This window comes from Argiope bruennichi, chromosome 2 (genome assembly GCF_947563725.1).
Source record: "Argiope bruennichi chromosome 2, qqArgBrue1.1, whole genome shotgun sequence".
Taxonomy (NCBI): domain Eukaryota; kingdom Metazoa; phylum Arthropoda; class Arachnida; order Araneae; family Araneidae; genus Argiope; species Argiope bruennichi.
In genome coordinates this window covers 96605025-96623719 of record NC_079152.1, presented here as the reverse complement: position 1 = coordinate 96623719, position 18695 = coordinate 96605025, and the positions used below count along the sequence as shown (strand labels likewise).

General features: G+C 29.0%; 1 protein-coding gene across 2 annotated transcripts in view; it reads left to right on the top strand.

Moving 5' to 3' along the window:
• LOC129991496 (furin-like protease 1, isoforms 1/1-X/2) overlaps positions 1 to 18695 on the top strand; it is a 277744-nt gene that overhangs the window by 9884 nt on the left and 249165 nt on the right. The window lies entirely within an intron of this gene.

The window sequence follows — 18695 nt, the reverse complement described above, 5'->3', positions numbered from 1 at the left end:
GAAATTTTATTTGTAAGCGTGAAAATATATATGCTTTGAATTATTTTGAATTAAGATTTATTTTCTTATATCATGCGATTTATACATTTTTAAGTAAAATGTAGATTTTTTCTTGGTAAATTATGGAGTTTCAACAACTTACGAAAAAAGTAGCATTTCATAATTTAATGAGAGGAATTTAATAATTGGAAAGCCATTAATCGTCATTTTACACTTATGCACTGAAGTAACTCACCGTTTTTTGTATAAGTTCCTTATATAAATTAATAGTAACTACAAAAGGTAAATTTGACTTCAGATATGTTTGTTCTACAGAGAAATTGTTTATTATTTTCTAAACGTTCAATCTAAATGTTTGCAAAGATTTCATCATAGAATTTTTAATTTTATGAATAGTTCAAACTCCATTTTGAAATGATACTTTTTAAACTAATCGGATTTCCTCGTATGTTATCATGCTTTTATATTAAATCAAAACTAATACAAATTTTTAAAAATATCAGATTTTATGGGCTGTTTAAGTTATTTGGATTTCTGATTTCATTTCAAAAATTGACTGTCATTTGAAAGTTAGATTTTATTGAAATAATCCCTCTGGCATGTCTGTGTTCCTTTTTGAGTTCGAAATTTCTCATTTTCTGAATATTTAATTTTTTACTTGAATTGTATAAATGATTTTCATAGAACAAACTTAATACCTTTCCGACAAAATGTATTATCTATCCTCTCCTTCTCTTCTCCTTTTTTTTTTTTGGCAAAATAAATTTTGGCTATGTCTAGTATTGTTGGGATGTTTCGTACTCGACGAATATTTCTGCTATATAATGCATTATTCATACGTGTATGTGATAGAAATATTGAGTTATGTATATCCTATTTCTATGTCTTCTGTTTCAAACTATTTGTTTAAGATTTTCTATACGTTAGATTTTAAAATCTTATGTTGCTAATCTGGATATTCTGAAAGAATCTTTTAATTATTTACTTTGTAAGGTATTTCTTTTTCTGAAGCTTTCCTGTAAATTCATATTAAGGGTTTCCAGATTTTCTTTAATCTTAAAAGTTTTATATCAACAGCATATTTACACTATTCGTAATGCTTCATTTGTTTGATTTTTTTAAATTTTAATTCATAACTGACTCAAATCGTCATTTAATTGTTTTGGGAGCTGATCGACATTTGCTTTGGCATTGTTTATTTTCATTATTGTTCAGTCTGTATTTTTTTAACTTGGAAATAATGTGGAGTAGAAAAGTTCTTATTGAAATTTTGAAATCAAATTAAAGCAAGCTTGTTGGGTTTTTCCTTACAATAAATGAATTAATACTTTCTAGATTATTAATAATACATACTACAAAAAAACATATATTTTTCTTCTCTATACCACTAATAATAAAAAACATGTGTGTCTATGTTTGTTGTCGTTCTACAGGTCAGATTGTTTGTTTGATCGGGATTATCAATCTTGGAATGCAGTATAGACTTTGTACAGAGTGATTTGAAATTTAGTTAGGATTTTAATTAATTAAAAGGTAAGCTGAAGATTATCGTTTCTCCATTATATCGTCCGAAAAAATTTGGTTTTAAAAATGGTTTTTACACCGTTTTAAAGAGAAAAAAAAAATCATCTTTTTAATACCAATTTAATTGCAGCAAAATAATTAAGTTTAGGTTTTTATTAACTTTTAAACATAATTTTGATTACATTTTATAACAATATTTGCATTGTTATGAATAAGATTCGAATCGTTTTTGTTGTTGCTATCACTATTCCATATAGTTCCTTCTTCTTTTAATCCGATCAAGCTGCATAGACTCCTCTTATTTTTCCATATCGAATAGGTTTTTGTTTAAATCATACTTTTAATAAAAAATTTTGAATTATGTGTCAATTACAACTAATTCAGAAGTAAATAATGATGGATTTTTTAAAGAAAAAATTTCCTATTTTCAAAAGACTTTATACGACAGCTTTCTAAACTTGGCGCTTTGCCTTTTTTTATGTTGATTTTTAAGAGTACGCTGATTTTTGTTTTTGAATTGGAGGCTTTTTTTCATTAATCCTCTGTGATGCTGCATAAATTATTATAAAAAAACATTTATTCTGTAGTACACATAAGACTTCAAAGCTGAGATATTCTATTTTCTACATTCATATTTTTAAAAATATATTTGGTTTCAGCAAAAAAGTATTTCTATTAGCTGTAGTTTAAATCTTTACCCTTTTAAACTTAATCTTCAAATTGAAATAATGCAAGTGAAATAATAGAAATTCGAGAGATATAAAGCAAAATGAAAACAATTGTAAAAGATTTCTAAAATAGTACGAATTGCCTGATTATTAAAATTTGAACTTTGATATAAAATTTTAAAAATGTTATTAAAATTTGACCATTAAGACTAGGTTACTTACAAAACTCTCAATTGACCACAAACCAGGTGGCCACCAATAATTGTTAATTGTACAATAAAAAAAAGAAGTCATAGTTACAAAATATTAATAGAATCAATCAAATGTCAAACGCAAATGCTCATGACATTTAACGTCTTGCTGTAGATTTCCTTGTGCTGTCTTGAAACATTACGACCTTTATTCTTTTATACAATGTATATAATATATCAAAAATGAATTTTTGTGGAATCATGGGACCATAAACTGATAGTGAAAGTGATGAAATTCTTCAGTATATTCTAAAAGATGCATTATGTAACAGTGATCAATTTTAGTGTTTTGAATTCAATTCCTCAGTTTTATGGAACGTTCGTTAAAACATAAATATTGTTTTCAGTACATAGTTCACATAATGCGAAGAAACATAAATTTTCTTTATTACTTCCATTTAATAAAAACAATGATTGGTAGTCGTCTTATGAAGAAGACAAAAATTTTGATCTATGATGCAAGATTTTGATTATTAAATTCTCAATTTTGTCAAAATGTCTCAATGGCGTCATCTACTACGATAAAAAGATTTTTGATTTCTTAAAATTAGATTTTAGTAGTATTTCTTTATTGAATTTTATTTAAAATACTCTGAAATGTTTATACCGGATTATCTGGGTTTCTGGGTGTCGGAATATATTTAAAAATTGTTCTTTATTTTATAAATAAACGTAGTCTCTTCCCGTGGTTCACGAACTCTAAATAATGGATTTTTCTCTTTATCTTATACAAAGCGAAAAGTGCTGTAGCAATTGAAAAATACTGTTTTAAGATTTCGACGAATTTCCATAATTTAAACCAGCATAAGTTTAAAAATAGTATGTCTGTCTGTGAATATATAAAATATGAAGAACACAAGCGCATGCTCGATCGAATTCTTTATTGTAGTACGAAGCAAAAAAAAAAAAAAAAATAATAATATATTATATAACGATACTGAAGATCAAGGCGGAAACCATTCTTTCTGGCATAAGAAATATATCCGACATTTTTGATATCTACTTTGTCTAATGTGAGTAAAAAATAATTACAAAACAAAGTTCTAGGGAAAATAAATTACAGAGCTGTGTATCTATTTTATAAATATTTGTAAAATATATCTTACGCCATCGCGTTACGATTTCAGTGAAAAGTTTTTGAAAAAAAATCAAACTATTGTTCGTTTACATTTGGAATTGTATCATAGCCTGATATAAAAACCGCCTGTCAGTCAGACACAAGTTCTAGAGCCATCTCCTGTTTTCTCCTGACCTCAGGCAAATAGACCGTAACTGCTCTTTGTACGACAGAGGGGGAGAAAAAACTTAATATTGTCATTCTTAGAAACACAGAAAACAGAAACTGCTTGTCGCGGTTGTTAAAATACTGAAGGATGCGATGCTTTTAAATAGAAAGGGTGGGTTGGTCTTTTGCAAAAAATAGCTCATACCATTTCTGGTTTTTTCCACTGTGACTGTTTTTTTCTATCGAAATATATTATTTCTCGGAGAAACATTTCGTTTTGTTACCTCCGGAAAAAATCGAAACATGATATTTTTAAATCCAAAATCAATTAAATTAAAATATATCTGTTTTAGGAATAATCGAAATAGATTTACCGCTGCGTATCAGTTCTCATTTATATATAACTCATACCATTTCTGTTTTTTTTTTCCACTGTGTTTCTTTCGATCTAAATATTTTATTTCTCTGAGAAACATTCCGTTTTGTTACCTCAGAAGAAAATCGAAAGATGATATTTTTGTGTCCAAATTTAATTCAATTAAAATATATCAGTTTTAGGAATCATCGATATAGCTTTACCGCTGTGTATCAGTTAACGTTCTGTTGTACTTTTCAAAGTTAACTTACCAAATTGATGTATTTGCCTTAAAATGGAATCTTATTCAACCCATTTCGTAATTGTAGAAGTACAGAAATACGAAAATACGAAATTCTACGAATTCTTAGAAATACAAAAAAGGGGGAGGGGTTGGAGGAGGGGTATGTAAAAGATTAAATTTTTATTTGCTTTCGCGTATATATTTCTCGTTCTGTGAAAGGAATAGATTATGGACTACTATTCTAAGATTTCTTTGAAGTTTTTTTTTTCTGTCTAAGTAATATTTCTTTTCCGTTATTGTTCTAACAGGATTCTAATATCTAATGGATATTCTAATTTATCAAACATATTCGTTCTAGTATAGTTCTTTTAATATTTATAATGGTAACAAAAAATATATTGGATGATAATTGGAAACAGCGAGTACATTGGATTACAACAGGTACAGCAAATGCATCTGCATATTTTGTATCGCAACTAGTTGTAAATGCATTCGTTTATTTATTTTTTTTCACAAATTAACTGACATGTCTTTCCACTTCTTTATAATCAATAATTGAAAACTATAAAGGGTCTTTTTTCTTTTCTTCTATTATCGTTCGCGTATAATTCATTTATAAATTTATTCTGAAATAAGTTTAATAGGTTTAAATTTATCCTGAATAAGTTTATCGTTTACGGTCATAAAGGGAGTTTTTCTTCTTGTTTACTTTGAAACGAGTATTAAAACACGAATGAAAAGTGGCAGTGAATCTTAAACAAAAACATTGCATTATAATTTCAGAAATTGAAGAGCAGAACAATAACAATCGTTGAAACCGAAAGAGTAGAGAATTTAAAGTTAATATTCACATTTTTTTTTAATTTTTAATATGCCCTTTGTGTTTTCAGAGTTTATATCATCCGTTCTTTATATTCATTTTATACCATACAATACTGTAATAGGAGCTTTATTATAAGGTATATTTTCTTTAAATAAATAAATAAATTAAACAATTTTAAATCGAAAAGTCAAATGGGTTTTTATTGACTCACATGAAAGTTAATAAAATTTCAGTATTGATTTTTCAAATTATTGTTATTTTGTTACACGCAAAGTGTCGTTTTTCATTCACAATGCTCACTTGCTAAATCCATCAGCTTTAATAATTCATAGAATGTTTTCTGAGAAATAATGGTTTATCCGCATTCAAAAGAATCGAAAACATAGCTTTAAACTTCAATTTAGGAAAAAAATAGCATTCAAGTGCATAACAATTTTGTTTCATTAAGTCATGTCAAATTTTCCTCTTCGTGTGAAACATTGTTTACTACTTCACATGATGAGATTCTTTTTATATCTCTTGAATATAATCAATATTACAACTGTTTTGGTAAACAAAGTGAATGTGTTCCTTTTAAAATGCCAATCCAGCTGGCTTGTTTTGGGGAAATTATTTCATGATGATTTCACGTTTGAATTTCTCTCATCACAATACTTCCATTGAATCTCATAGAAGCGTCACATTTTATCGTGAATATTATTTTTCACTCTTATGATATCTGATTTCTTTTGATTTATAAATAATTAGTTACACTAGACGATCATTTAGATTAAGGGTTATTAAAATTTTCATTTAAACATTTTTGCTTTCTCTTACACGTAGTATATAGAAAGTATAGTAATCGTCAACAATTCGAACTCGAGATTTTGACCACGTTTGAGTTCGAAAAACACATTTTCAGAAATGTCCGTCTGTCTGTCTGATTGTGACAAAGATAGTTAAAAAATGGTTTGAGCTAGGCGGTTGAAATTTGGTATACAGTCTTTACATCAGATTTGCAGATTTCTGTCAAATTTTGAGTAAAATCTATTCTGAGGAAGTCTGTCTGTCTGGCTGTTCGAATATAAATCAACACGATAATTGCAAAACAAGGAGGGCTTGGTATATAAAATTCGGTACACAAATTTAACATCTCTAGTGTAAACACTGTCAAATTTTGAGCCAAATCTAACGAACGGTTGACCGTTTGTCGGTCTGTACTTTCTGAGAGATGTAAACGTGATAATTCCAAAAACGCAGTCACTTAAATATATCAAATTTGGTATAATATTTTGTGACTAATTGCAGTTTTGTGACAAATTTTAATTTCAACTAGTTGAGAAAAACATGCCTAAATATAAATTAGATTTTTGTTGTTGTGACTTCTGACAGTTATCTGTCAGCGTTTTAAGTCGAGTGAGCGTCTCTTGTTTTTTCAGTAGCGCCAACTAGACAATTAGGGCCAAGAGTGCGACTTACCTACTTCATGCATCACATTCACTTGCACAACCCCTTTTTACGGGGGGAGGGGCACATTCACTTACCTCACAGATAGAACACAGAAGAATAACAATCATGCCCGAACCGGAACGCCCAGATCATGGGGAAGACGCGCTACCCCTATGCTAGGACGCTGGCAATTCGATTTTTGGATACCATTAACGCATGCCAGGAATTAATCGCCTAATATCTCGCCAAGGATGACTCGATAGATTTAGTAAAAAACTAAATTCACGCCAAAAGTTAACATTTCGTAACTATTGTATTCCAATGCCTCGTGAAGCTTTCTCTGGCATTACTACTAGTTTATTAGAGAATATACAAGAAAGTTTTGAGAAGACCACACCCGCTGGTTTGTAACTTGGTCTTAACGGTTTCCTCTGCATAATATTTTTAAACTTTAAATTTGGATAGACTTATCATACTATTACTATTTTATCATTCTTTTTCTAGACGCCTTACTTTTTTTTTTTTGATTATTGTGCCATACATTTTTCTAATTTTCTGTCTATATCATTATACATACCACAGAAATTATTAGCTTGAAGATAGTTGAATTTTTTTTGTCTGAAGCCAGACCTTCATTGTAATTACTTGATAGAATGGGAAAAGAATATTATTATCTAGAAATAATCTGTACCGGAAATAAAATTATCAATGTTTCATTTAAAGTTATTAATATTTCAAGTTAAGTTATTGGATTTATCGCTAATGAAGATCCTTTTGAAGATGAATTATTCAAGCATTATTTTCTATAACTCATTCTATTGCTCTATAAATGGAAAATCTAGGAATTATATCAGGTAGAATGTTAGCTGAAAAGATTTATAAATTACTGTATTGTAATTAGTATTTAAGTGAGCATGAGCATGGGTATCCAGATGGTTACTAGAATTATCGAGCATGAGTGTAGTTAATCCAATATATTCATGACTAAACCAAAGGATGGTTGCAATGTGCCTCGTTACACACTGAAAAAGGTAATTGGAATTATCATTAACTTCTCAGAATTAAAACGATGGCTATTCGAAAATACAGTTGTAAGATTACAAACTTGAAGGATTTTGTGGAAATTGTAAACTGAAGGAAGGAATTGTAGCATTGAAGATTGTAAGGATTTGTTGATTTTGTAGATTGCTTCTATTAGTAATTAGATAAGTGCGAAATTTTATTAGCACGAAATATCAAAAGGGTAATTTATCACCGGATTATCCTTTCCTCAACCCAGGTAGTATAGCTTATTGCACTTATGCGATATTATATTATTCAATATTGCGAAAATTTCCTAATATCGTATAATATTGTACAATATATGCATGCTATTAGTGAACTTTGTAATAGACTTCTATAATATAATACATTTTGTTTTAGCTTTGTCATATTGTAGGTAGAATCAAATGGTGATTTTGAATCATTTCCCTTTGGTCACTATTGTCCCAAAACTGACACAGATCTACACTTTTAGTGCTAAGAACAATGATCAGTTTTCATTTATCTTGCTTTTTTATTATTTGATTTTATTCAAAGATTGACTTAATTCTAATTTTTTTTTCTTAATCTCTTGCAGTGATTTTTAAAAATCTCGAATTTTAGCAGTTATGCTTGGTATACGAATAATAAAATGGTGGTAATATTAGAGGGTATTTTATTCGAAATTTAAGCAACTTATTTTGATTAAATGTTCTAATTTTGCATTGCCATTTTTCTCTATTAAATCAATGAAATAATATTTAAATAATAACCAATTACTCTCATTCTATATAGCATTTATTATTAAAATCTTTCTAACTTTTGAATTTTTACTGCGCAAAAAAGACCGATTGAGGACGTTTCTGTAACTTGTTGTTTTTGCAACAATGTAATATGTGGATATCTAATCAGTGGACAACTCTTATTTGTTTCCCTCATACATCTGCAATCAATTATGCATTTCTAATTACACTCAAAGCACTTATTCAACTCTTAAAAGGGTTAAATGCTTTTAATACATTGGCATAAATGCACAATTGTATACAATACCCTCCCCCTCACTTCAAAGGTGCCTAATTTTACCTGCTTCTCTATGAACAACTAAAATGTCAACCAAAAAACCATTTATTATAATTGGTGGGATTTTAAATCTTCCTAATGTTTGAGATCCCTAACGAATTCAATTACGCCGTGCGTTACGGATGTTAAATGACTTAATGCAAATGCGTTACGTAATGCCTTCTAAAATATATGTGGTTTTTAAATTTTAAATTATGTGACTACATTTGAAGTTATTTAATTGTAATATTTCTAAAAAGCCATGGAGAATTGTCTTCTTTTTTGTATATTCCATAAATTTTTGTATTTCATACTTTTTTGTATATTCCATAACAAAAGTGTAATTCCCCCGAATAAAATTTAGTAATTCAGCCAAATTCGTGAACGCCATGAGTGCTCAAATTTTTATTTTCAGTGATTCGCACTTAAGTTTGTGCATATCGTAACATAGTAAAAGAAACTGAGAATATTGAATCATTTTTTTCCGACTGATTGAAATCAAAATTTGACGCACAACTGTTATTTTACCAATAAAATAACATATCAAATTTCATTTATTCAAATCATTGAATTTTTAAGTTTACGCGTTTACCTGTATGCGTATTTGATTCAAAATTTAATAACAATTTCTCTTTAAATGATGAAACAGTATACTAAATTTTATTTAATCAAGTTTCTATTAAGTATTAAATTTTATTTTTTTCCGGCCGATTAAACCGAAATTTGATTTAGAACTACGATTGTAATTACAAAATTATATAAGAAATTTCGTCTATTTAAATTAAATACTTCTGAGCTATAGCGTTGCATACTTGTGAAAACAAAGACTGAACAGACGATCAGACCTAATTTTCTTCATTTAATCTTTACGTTTTGTAATTATCTTATTCTCGTATTTTTGAATCTTCAGACTTTCTGTGAATGGATTACGTACAAAATTTGATAGCAATGTACAGATTTGGTATAATGACCACAGATCCGGCCTTCACTATGAAGGAGTCTGGTTGCAAGAAGCCATTTGGGGCCCTAATTTTTTGTAAAGTAAAAAAAAAAAAAAAAAAATACAAACACAAACACAAACACATATTATTAATGCATGTTTATTTAATGCGTTATTTTGTTTTTGTTATTAATTACTACGGGAAAACTAAAAAAAATTGCAGTTTCTTTTTCAATGCTTAGTATAGCAAGTGCATTTAAGCATTATTTTTTTCATCATTAATTTATTTGAGATACTCTTAAATCTATTTTCTATCTGTACAATAGCAGTATCAATTACAGTGCTAAAATAACATCCATCCTCTACCGGGTTCTCTCTAACCTCATCTTCAGCTATTTCGGAATAATCTTTTTCGAATTCGTTCAAGAAAATGTTCTGAAATATTCAAATTCCGGACTATCTCTTTTGTTTCGTCTAACACTGTGTTAAATTTTGGATTTCACTTTTAATTTTATAGACCAAATTAAATTAAATCAATCAAGAACAATTGTTTTTGCTTGAAATAGTTTAATCTATTTTGGCTTCGCAACGAGAGTCATATACTGTTTTAAGAGTAATATTTAAATTTTTTTGTAGAATTTCCCATATTTTTGTAGATTCAAAAACTAAGCAATATAAAAGTTGCAATATCAAAAAAAAAAAAAAAAAAAAAAATTACAATATATACTGCTGGAAGTGGCATCACAAATTAATAAATTAAAGGAGTGTGATAGGCAAGGCACATTAATTGCAAGCGGGTTTAGAGAAAGTATTCTAGACTGTACACCTTTATATTTCCCTTTCATATTGCAACGGCTGTCGTATGCTTGCCCTCTACAATTCATAATATCTAAATCATGTTCGCTTGATAGAGTTTTTGCTATTCCTTCACCAGTCAAACCAGTTACTTCAATAAACCCTATAAATGACTCATTTATAGTTAGCCTTTCCTCTTCAAAATTTACATACCTAATAATGATTGAAGTTTGTTCCTTATGGGAAATATCAGGAGTACAATCCATTTGGATACTACAGTACATAGCTGCTTTCATATTGTGTTTAATTTTGTTAAGGACTTCATTTCGTAACGCAGAAATAATTTGTTCTTGTGATCTATGTGCTAAATGATGCACAATTCTATTTTTAGAATATATTATTTTGTTTATATGATCCATTAGCACAGGATCGTATTTAATTAATAATTCGATTAAACTTAAAAAATGTCCATTATTAGACTTACCTTTTATTTCGTGAGTTCCTCGAAGTGGAAGATTATTACACGCTAAAAATAGAATCGCATCTACAATTCTTTAACAGTAATTTGAGTCGTGCCGTTTCCTTACTTCTATTAACTTGATTTGTAACTCCAAAAATATCTTTTTCAGATTCAGGCAATTCTTAAAGAACCGATTCATTAAAATCTGTAGCTTAAATTTTTTTGATAATTACATTATTTGCTATTTGATTTTTTCGAAAAGATGAAAATGTAAGAATTAGAAACAACTAAAATACAAAGTAATAAATAACAAGAAAAGTAGTACGAAGAGTGGCCATTTAAAATTCAATTTCTTCTGAGCTAAAATTGCATTCTGTTTACTTTATTTCGTAATTAGTATCCTTATTTTCTTAACCAAAATCGCTTCAAATATTTAGGAAAAGCAAAAGAGGAAAAAACAAAAAGGGCGAAAGAGCCTTTAGCTGTGAATTTGCCGTAATTCTATTCTTGGTCTCCTATTGACTTTTGCCCTGACTTCCTCCACCATAGGAAACAGTCAATTACCAGCGTTCTGTATCCTTTAGAAAATGAGAACGCCTTCCTTTCGTTTTTAATCCAAAAGTGTTCGTAATTTTCTTTCCAATAAATCCGCGGGGCTCTTTACCCCAATTTACTCAATCGCTTTCATGCCCTTAAAACCTTAAACGCAATACAATTTCTGAAAGTTATTTTTGCGAATGGGGAATTCTGTCACAACTTTTACATGCCTTTTCTTTTTCATAGTGTAGGAAAGAAAACTGAATATATATTTGAAACATCTATTCGATTTTTGAATTTGAAATTGGCCGAAATTTGATATATAGGGTGTTCGTTAATTATTGTCGGGGTTTCCGTACCTCATAACTTTCGAATAAAAAATATTACGTAAATTACAACTCAAAGAATTTTATTAATGATATTAAAGTGTAAAGCTTGCACAATTTGTACTTTGTAGGCATTCAGCTGAAGGCGATTATGTATTCGTAAATTCGCTGAACAAATTTTGACTTTTGATAATCGTGCGGGATCTCCGAGCCCCATATTCTACAGTTATGTTTATTCACTTTTTCTGACACATGAAAAGTGGATTCGTCACTGAAGAACCATTTCCGAAGGTAATTTTCATCACTCTCAGTTCGAGTCAAAATTTGTTCAGCGAATTTACGAATACATAATCGCCTTCAGCTGAAGGCCTGCAAAGTACAAATTGTGTAAGCTTTACACTTTAATATCATTAATAAAATTCTTTTAGTTGTAATTTACAAATACGTAATCGGTTTTTGCGTAATATTTTTTATTCGAAAGTTATGAGGTACGGAAACCCCGAGAATAATTAATGAACACCCTGTAAATTTGCAATAGTGATTTCAAAATCAGTTGTTCAAATTTCATATAGTTAGTATGTTGTTGAGTTGCCCTTGTCACAAACATATCAGTGGACAGTCTGAAAAGCAGACGATGGCTTTGGTCTGCAATGTAATACAAATCTAAAATCCTGGTGATAAAATTTTATACCAAATATAGTCTGTTTTGCTTCTTTTGAGGTTACTCATCCATTTGCAGACGGATAAACAGACCGCATGACTTCTCTTTGACACATTTCATTCAAAAAATTTTATAAAAATCTACAGTTTTGTGCAAAGTACGCATATTAATTTTTTTTCCCGTCTAAATCGTTTTGTTTATGAATTAATAAAATTTAAAGACAGATATGCTCAAAATCATGAAAACTGAAAAAGAATTAATGATTCTCATAGATATAAAATACATTTATGATATCGCTTCGTTTTAGAATTAATCAAATTCACAAACAGGCATGCTCGAAATCATGAAAACTGAAAATGAAATAATGATACTCTTAGGTAGAATATACATTTATGATCATATAGTACAAATCATTTGTTTCCTTCCGATTTTACTTTGAAATCATGTCCCATCTCAGTTCTCATTATTTAGTTTTCTTAATAATAAAATATTGCTAAGGGAGATCATATAGCCGTAATTGGACAGATAAAAATTACAAATAATAAATAATTAAAGCAGATAAAAAATGGTCTGAAGAGTTCATGTCTAGTGCTAAGCACCAATTTCAATTTATAATTTCAAAATATTTTGCTTAGGAAATCTTGAAAGAATGATTTAACTTATCATATTAATTTAAATTGAGAAGACTGAATTCAAATGATGATCGGTCATCTTCACCACAAGCTTAACACTGATTATTATTTGTATCAGAATAATGTGAAGACTATACGAGGAGAGAATAAACATTTTAAAAGAAAATATTATAATCAACAACTTCGAGATTTAATCAAATTCCCACAAATTGGACCCTTACTCCATCTGAAAAAAAAAAAAAAGCACTTTTGTTTATGTCTGTGTTTCGATATCTATGTCTGACTCGAAAATGCGAAGAGCTAGACGGATGATTTCTGTTTGTGATATTAAGACTAAAATCGTAATTTTTACCATATTTCTGGGAAATCTGCCGATTTTCTTGCATGTTGCAATTATTTAAAATACAAACAGCTAGAAAAATAAAATTAAACATAGAGCTTTTCATAATCGCATTAAATTTAACCTCACTCTGGCAAAGCATTTGGGCTAGTTAAATGATAATTTTCGCGACAGAACGGACACAGAAACAAAGGTTGAATCCTAAACGATTATTATTAGTCGCGGTACAGCTCCTCCTTCATTGGAATGGAAATAACTCGATCCTACAACATTACTTATGAGCAAAAAGAAACAACCTGCTTATATGGGTAATCTCTCATCCACTGCTCATGTACCCCCCCCCCTTCCCAAAATTACAGTATTTTTGCCCAGTTTTAGAATTATAGATGTGCGTAAAATTTTGAACCAAATCCACCATTATATTTGACTGACAGATTCATGGATTTTAGTATGCATTAATTTTTGTGTTTTAATACACCAAAATTTTATATAAATTTCAAATATTTGTCGAATTATTTCAAATGGAAGTCTTAATGCTTTTAAATGCATATTCATTTGGATGTATATCTATCTGTTTGTTAACAGATAAAATATCAATGATATAGATGAGGAAAGCACACCAAAATTAGATTTTGGATAGCAAATTTCAAAATTATCTGAGGCTTTACACCAAAGTTTTAAAACTCGATTAAATTTTTTTTAAAAAAATTATCTCTGTCCATTCTATCTTTTTATAAATAATGACAACTCAAAAGTGTAACAAATTCAATAAATTTTACATGATATCTGTGAGATCTTGATATTAAAATGTTAGAATTGTATCGAATTTTGGGTGTAGTCGAGCTGTGAGAAGAATTCCAATTTGGTTTTACTCACTGTCGATTATATTAAGCACCATATTATAACAGAAAATGTACCATATAAAATACACCATATTATTTACAGAAAACGCTTAAGTCGAGGGGAGAATCCGCTAGTTTCACAAAGTTTATTATAAATAACATCATAATTCATGAAGCTTTTTAGTACCTCAGCCACATGCATATCTAATAATCCGAAAATACTTTTTTTTATCCAATGCTTAGAAAGTTTTGCGGTTTCCAGCTAAGAACTTTGTAAAACTTAACTTACGAACTTAACTTATAGTGATATATAATGGTTAGAAAGATAAATAATTATCATACAAATTATCATGGAAAAATTCTATTGCTCAGTTCATTTCATTTTAATAAGGTTATACCGTTATGAACAGTAAAGGTTCTTTCTTACATCTTCATAACTTAATTTATTGCGCCTTATATTTATTTTTGAATATAAATTTTTCGGAATTAACTTATTTATGACGTAATAAAAGCAGCTGTAAAGTTTTCGTTTCCCGCTGAAAGATATTTTATAGTTATTTTATGCTTAAAATTTAAATGTAAAATGAGAATTAGTATTCATGAAAGATCCTGAACCGTATGGTATTAAAAATCAAAGCTTTTTATGACTTTTAAATCGTTTGGTTTAAAATCTATGTTAAATTGGCTATTCACTTGTTTTGAAATATTTGAATTTTTCTTTTAAATATAAATAATTAAATTTTCCTTTACGATTGTGACTCTATTATAAATTTTACAACTGTTGTATTTTAACTACTTCTCGTGAAATTTTTCGTATATTAGAATGCAGATATTCAATGATTTCAATAAAGCATGCAGATTTTGTTATTTAAAATGATTCTGACAAAAGTTGCGATGTAGAAATTTTACATAATAATATTCGGATTTCAATAATGACATGTAATGGAGTCAACTCACTTGACGTCACGAACAAGTGATTGTAAAGTCACGATGACGAAGTCAATTTAAAATTACAAATAAGAAATGAAAGATGCACCGTGGATTCCAAAATTTATTTGTCCCTGTGCATTTGATGGTTCATTGGCTCCATTTCGGCTCATTGCCTTATCATTGGCTCCATTTAAATTAGATATTAATCTAAGCTGGTTATGATAAACTCGTAACAGAATATCGTCTTCATAATCGCAGTTTGCGAGTTCTAGACTTGCTTCTATGGGAAATACTTATGTATTCTGTCCTGATTCACTTTAAATCCATTGATACTAGAATGTCTGTTTGTTGGAATGGTGTAAAAGTTTATAAAAGGATGGTTGTTGAGGTATAGTATTCGTTACCTGCCATGGTTCAAGACTACGAAATCTGCCCTAAGATATTATTCGTATAAAATCATAATTAATTTTAATTGATGCCATTGGAGTTATTTAAATTATATTACATTTTAAGAGATCTTATAATTTGATTAAATTAGATGTTAATTTAAGCTGATAATTGTTGTTAAAACATAATATGTTTTAAAGTAATCAGCGACAACTTTTCACTTTTCCTGACATACATGTGCTAAGAAAAATGTAGAGGAGCTTAAAAAAACTGATGGAAAAACTGAGCCCTTTTTTAATGTTCGTTAATCATACTAATAGAGTGAAGTCTCATGATATCATAGACCTATTAAAGACTTAGCTGTCGGGTAATATATCTTCTTAGCTTCCGCAACACTGTAATTTCATTTCCTCATTTCTCATATGAATTATACAAATATGAAGCAGAATATATCTTCGTTGCTTTTCAGTGAAAGAAAGTTATGAGATTAAATATTTGATGAAACAATGAAAACGGTTAGATTTTCGATGCAACAGAGAAATATGTTGTTGGAAATTATGCAAAAAGAAAAAAAATAATAATAACTATCGCATTTCAGAACAACATTATGCAGCAAATAAATTGGTATCTTTAAACTGGTATTATTGGTGTTTGCTTATTTTAAAATGCTGAAGAAATTTTCTGGGCCCAATAATATTTCCGGGGAAAACACCAAAAACCTTGCTTAACTTTTAACAAATTAAAACTTCAAAAATATTTGTTTGTAGCGCGCATTGCTGATTCAAATTATCTAACAAGTAAAACGCTAACACACATGCAGACAAATTCTATTTTATTAACACTTACCATGCTATGTTGCGTACATGTGCCCAACGGTACGACTTTCATCTTCATAGTTGAATTATTTTATATAGTTTGTATTTTATATATATTGTTGCCTGAAGGGAAGCTCCTTTAAAATTTACTTTTCGCAGATGGTAGATAATATAATACATGAGCGACATCGAAATAAGCTAAAAACCGATGAAACTAAAACAATTTAACCAAATCGTATATCAAAGAACGTATTTGTTGTCAAATGAATACAAATTACCAAAAAAAAGTGTCTTGGCCTTCTGGGGAAAATTACGCATTTGAACGTGGCACGCAATGCGTTGATAGTAAGTAAAAAGGTTCTTAATTTACCCTAATAAAAATATTAGATTTGAAGAAATCTTATTGATATATAAAAACTGAGTGCTTTCAAGTGAAATTTATTCACTTTTGAAAAAAAAAAATATAAAATATATATTTTCTGAATTTATACTAGGAATTTTCTTCTTAGAAAAACTGATTCATGATACTGCTTACTTGAAACTGAAGCAAAGCTTCATATCTTGTCATAAAAGGTAAAAACACTCCTTTAAATATTCTGGAAATGCAAGGTGCTGCTTGCATTTCCTGCTGCTGTTTACTTTTCGGCAGAATAACTGCACCGAGAGCAGATATCTCTTTTAGAAATCCGTTCTAAGAAAAGTAGAGACCTTCCTTTCAGTTTTCAGACAATAAATAAATAGAAAAGTGTTTTTGATTATGTTTGGCGGTTCTTCCCTTTAGATATTGCTACGAAATTCGTGATTCACTCTGCTTTTATTACTGGCGTAGTCATTATTTTTGAATATTCACATGTTGTTACTCTACATCGTTCATAGAACAGTCACAGCTTTTTAAAACGCATCAATTGACTTATGTTGAAAGCCTTAAGATGTTCGCTGCCATTGCGCTTCTTTTACTGGGAGACTCTCCATATTTTCAGCTCTTTCATAAGAAATATGAAATGTTTTGAACTACAGTTTAACGTGGGAGATGTATATTGATGATTTCTTTTTTATTCTAGATCTTGAAAATTTTTAAAGTAATTATAAATTCAGCTTTTTAAAACGCATCAATTGACTTATGTTGAAATCCTTAAGATGTTCGCTGCCATTGCGCTTCTTTTACTGGAAGAGTCTCCATATTTTCACCTCTTTCATGAGAAATATGAAATGTTTTGAACTACAGTTTAACGTGGGAGATGTATATTGATGATTTCTTTTTTATTCTAGATCTTGAAAATTTTTAAAGTAATTATAAATTCAGCTTTTTAAAACGCATCAATTGACTTATGTTGAAAGCCTTAAGATGTTCGCTGCCATTGCGCTTCTTTTACTGGAAGAGTCTCCATATTTTCACCTCTTTCATGAGAAATATGAAATGTTTTGAACTACAGTTTAAAGTGGGAGATGTATATTGACGATTTCTTTTTTATTCTAGATCTTGAATATTTTTAAAGTAATTATAAATTCAGCTTTTTAAAACGCATCAATTCACTTATGTTGAAAGCCTTAAGATGTTCGCTGCCATTGCGCTTCTTTTACTGGGAGACTCTCCATATTTTCAGCTCTTTCATAAGAAATATGAAATGTTTTGAACTACAGTTTAACGTCGGAGATGTATATTGATGATTTCTTTTTTATTCTAGATCTTGAATATTTTTAAAGTAATTATAAATTCAGCTTTTTAAAACGCATCAATTTACTTATGTTGAAAGCCTTAAGATGTTCGCTGCCATTGCGCTTCTTTTACTGGAAGAGTCTCCATATTTTCACCTCTTTTATGAGAAATATGAAATGTTTTGAACTACAGTTTAACGTGGGAGATGTATATTGACGATTTCTTTTTTATTCTAGATCTTGAATATTTTTAAAGTAATTATAAATTCAGCTTTTTAAAACGCATCAATTGACTTATGTTGAAAGCCTTAAGATGTCCGCTGCCATTGCGCTTCTTTTACTGGGAGACTCTCCATATTTTCAGCTCTTTCATAAGAAATATGAAATGTTTTGAACTACAGTTTAACGTGGGAGATGTATATTGATGATTTCTTTTTTATTCTAGATCTTGAATATTTTTAAAGTAATTATAAATTCACCTTTTTAAAACGCATCAATTTATTTATGTTGAAAGTCTTAAGATGTTTGCTGCCATTACGCTTCTCTGACTGACAGAGATTTTTTTTTAAATATTTTTCATGAAAAATATAAGATGTTTTAAGTGTATTTTAAGGTTAATTAAAATAAATAATTGTATAAGAATGTGCTATCCTAAATACTTCCAAAATGAATTAGAAAAAACACGAATATGAAATGAAAACAAGTTATTTTTATTTGGTCATATACTTGGATAAAACGTGCACAATTTGGTAGGTGCTGACAAATTTTCTCACAAAT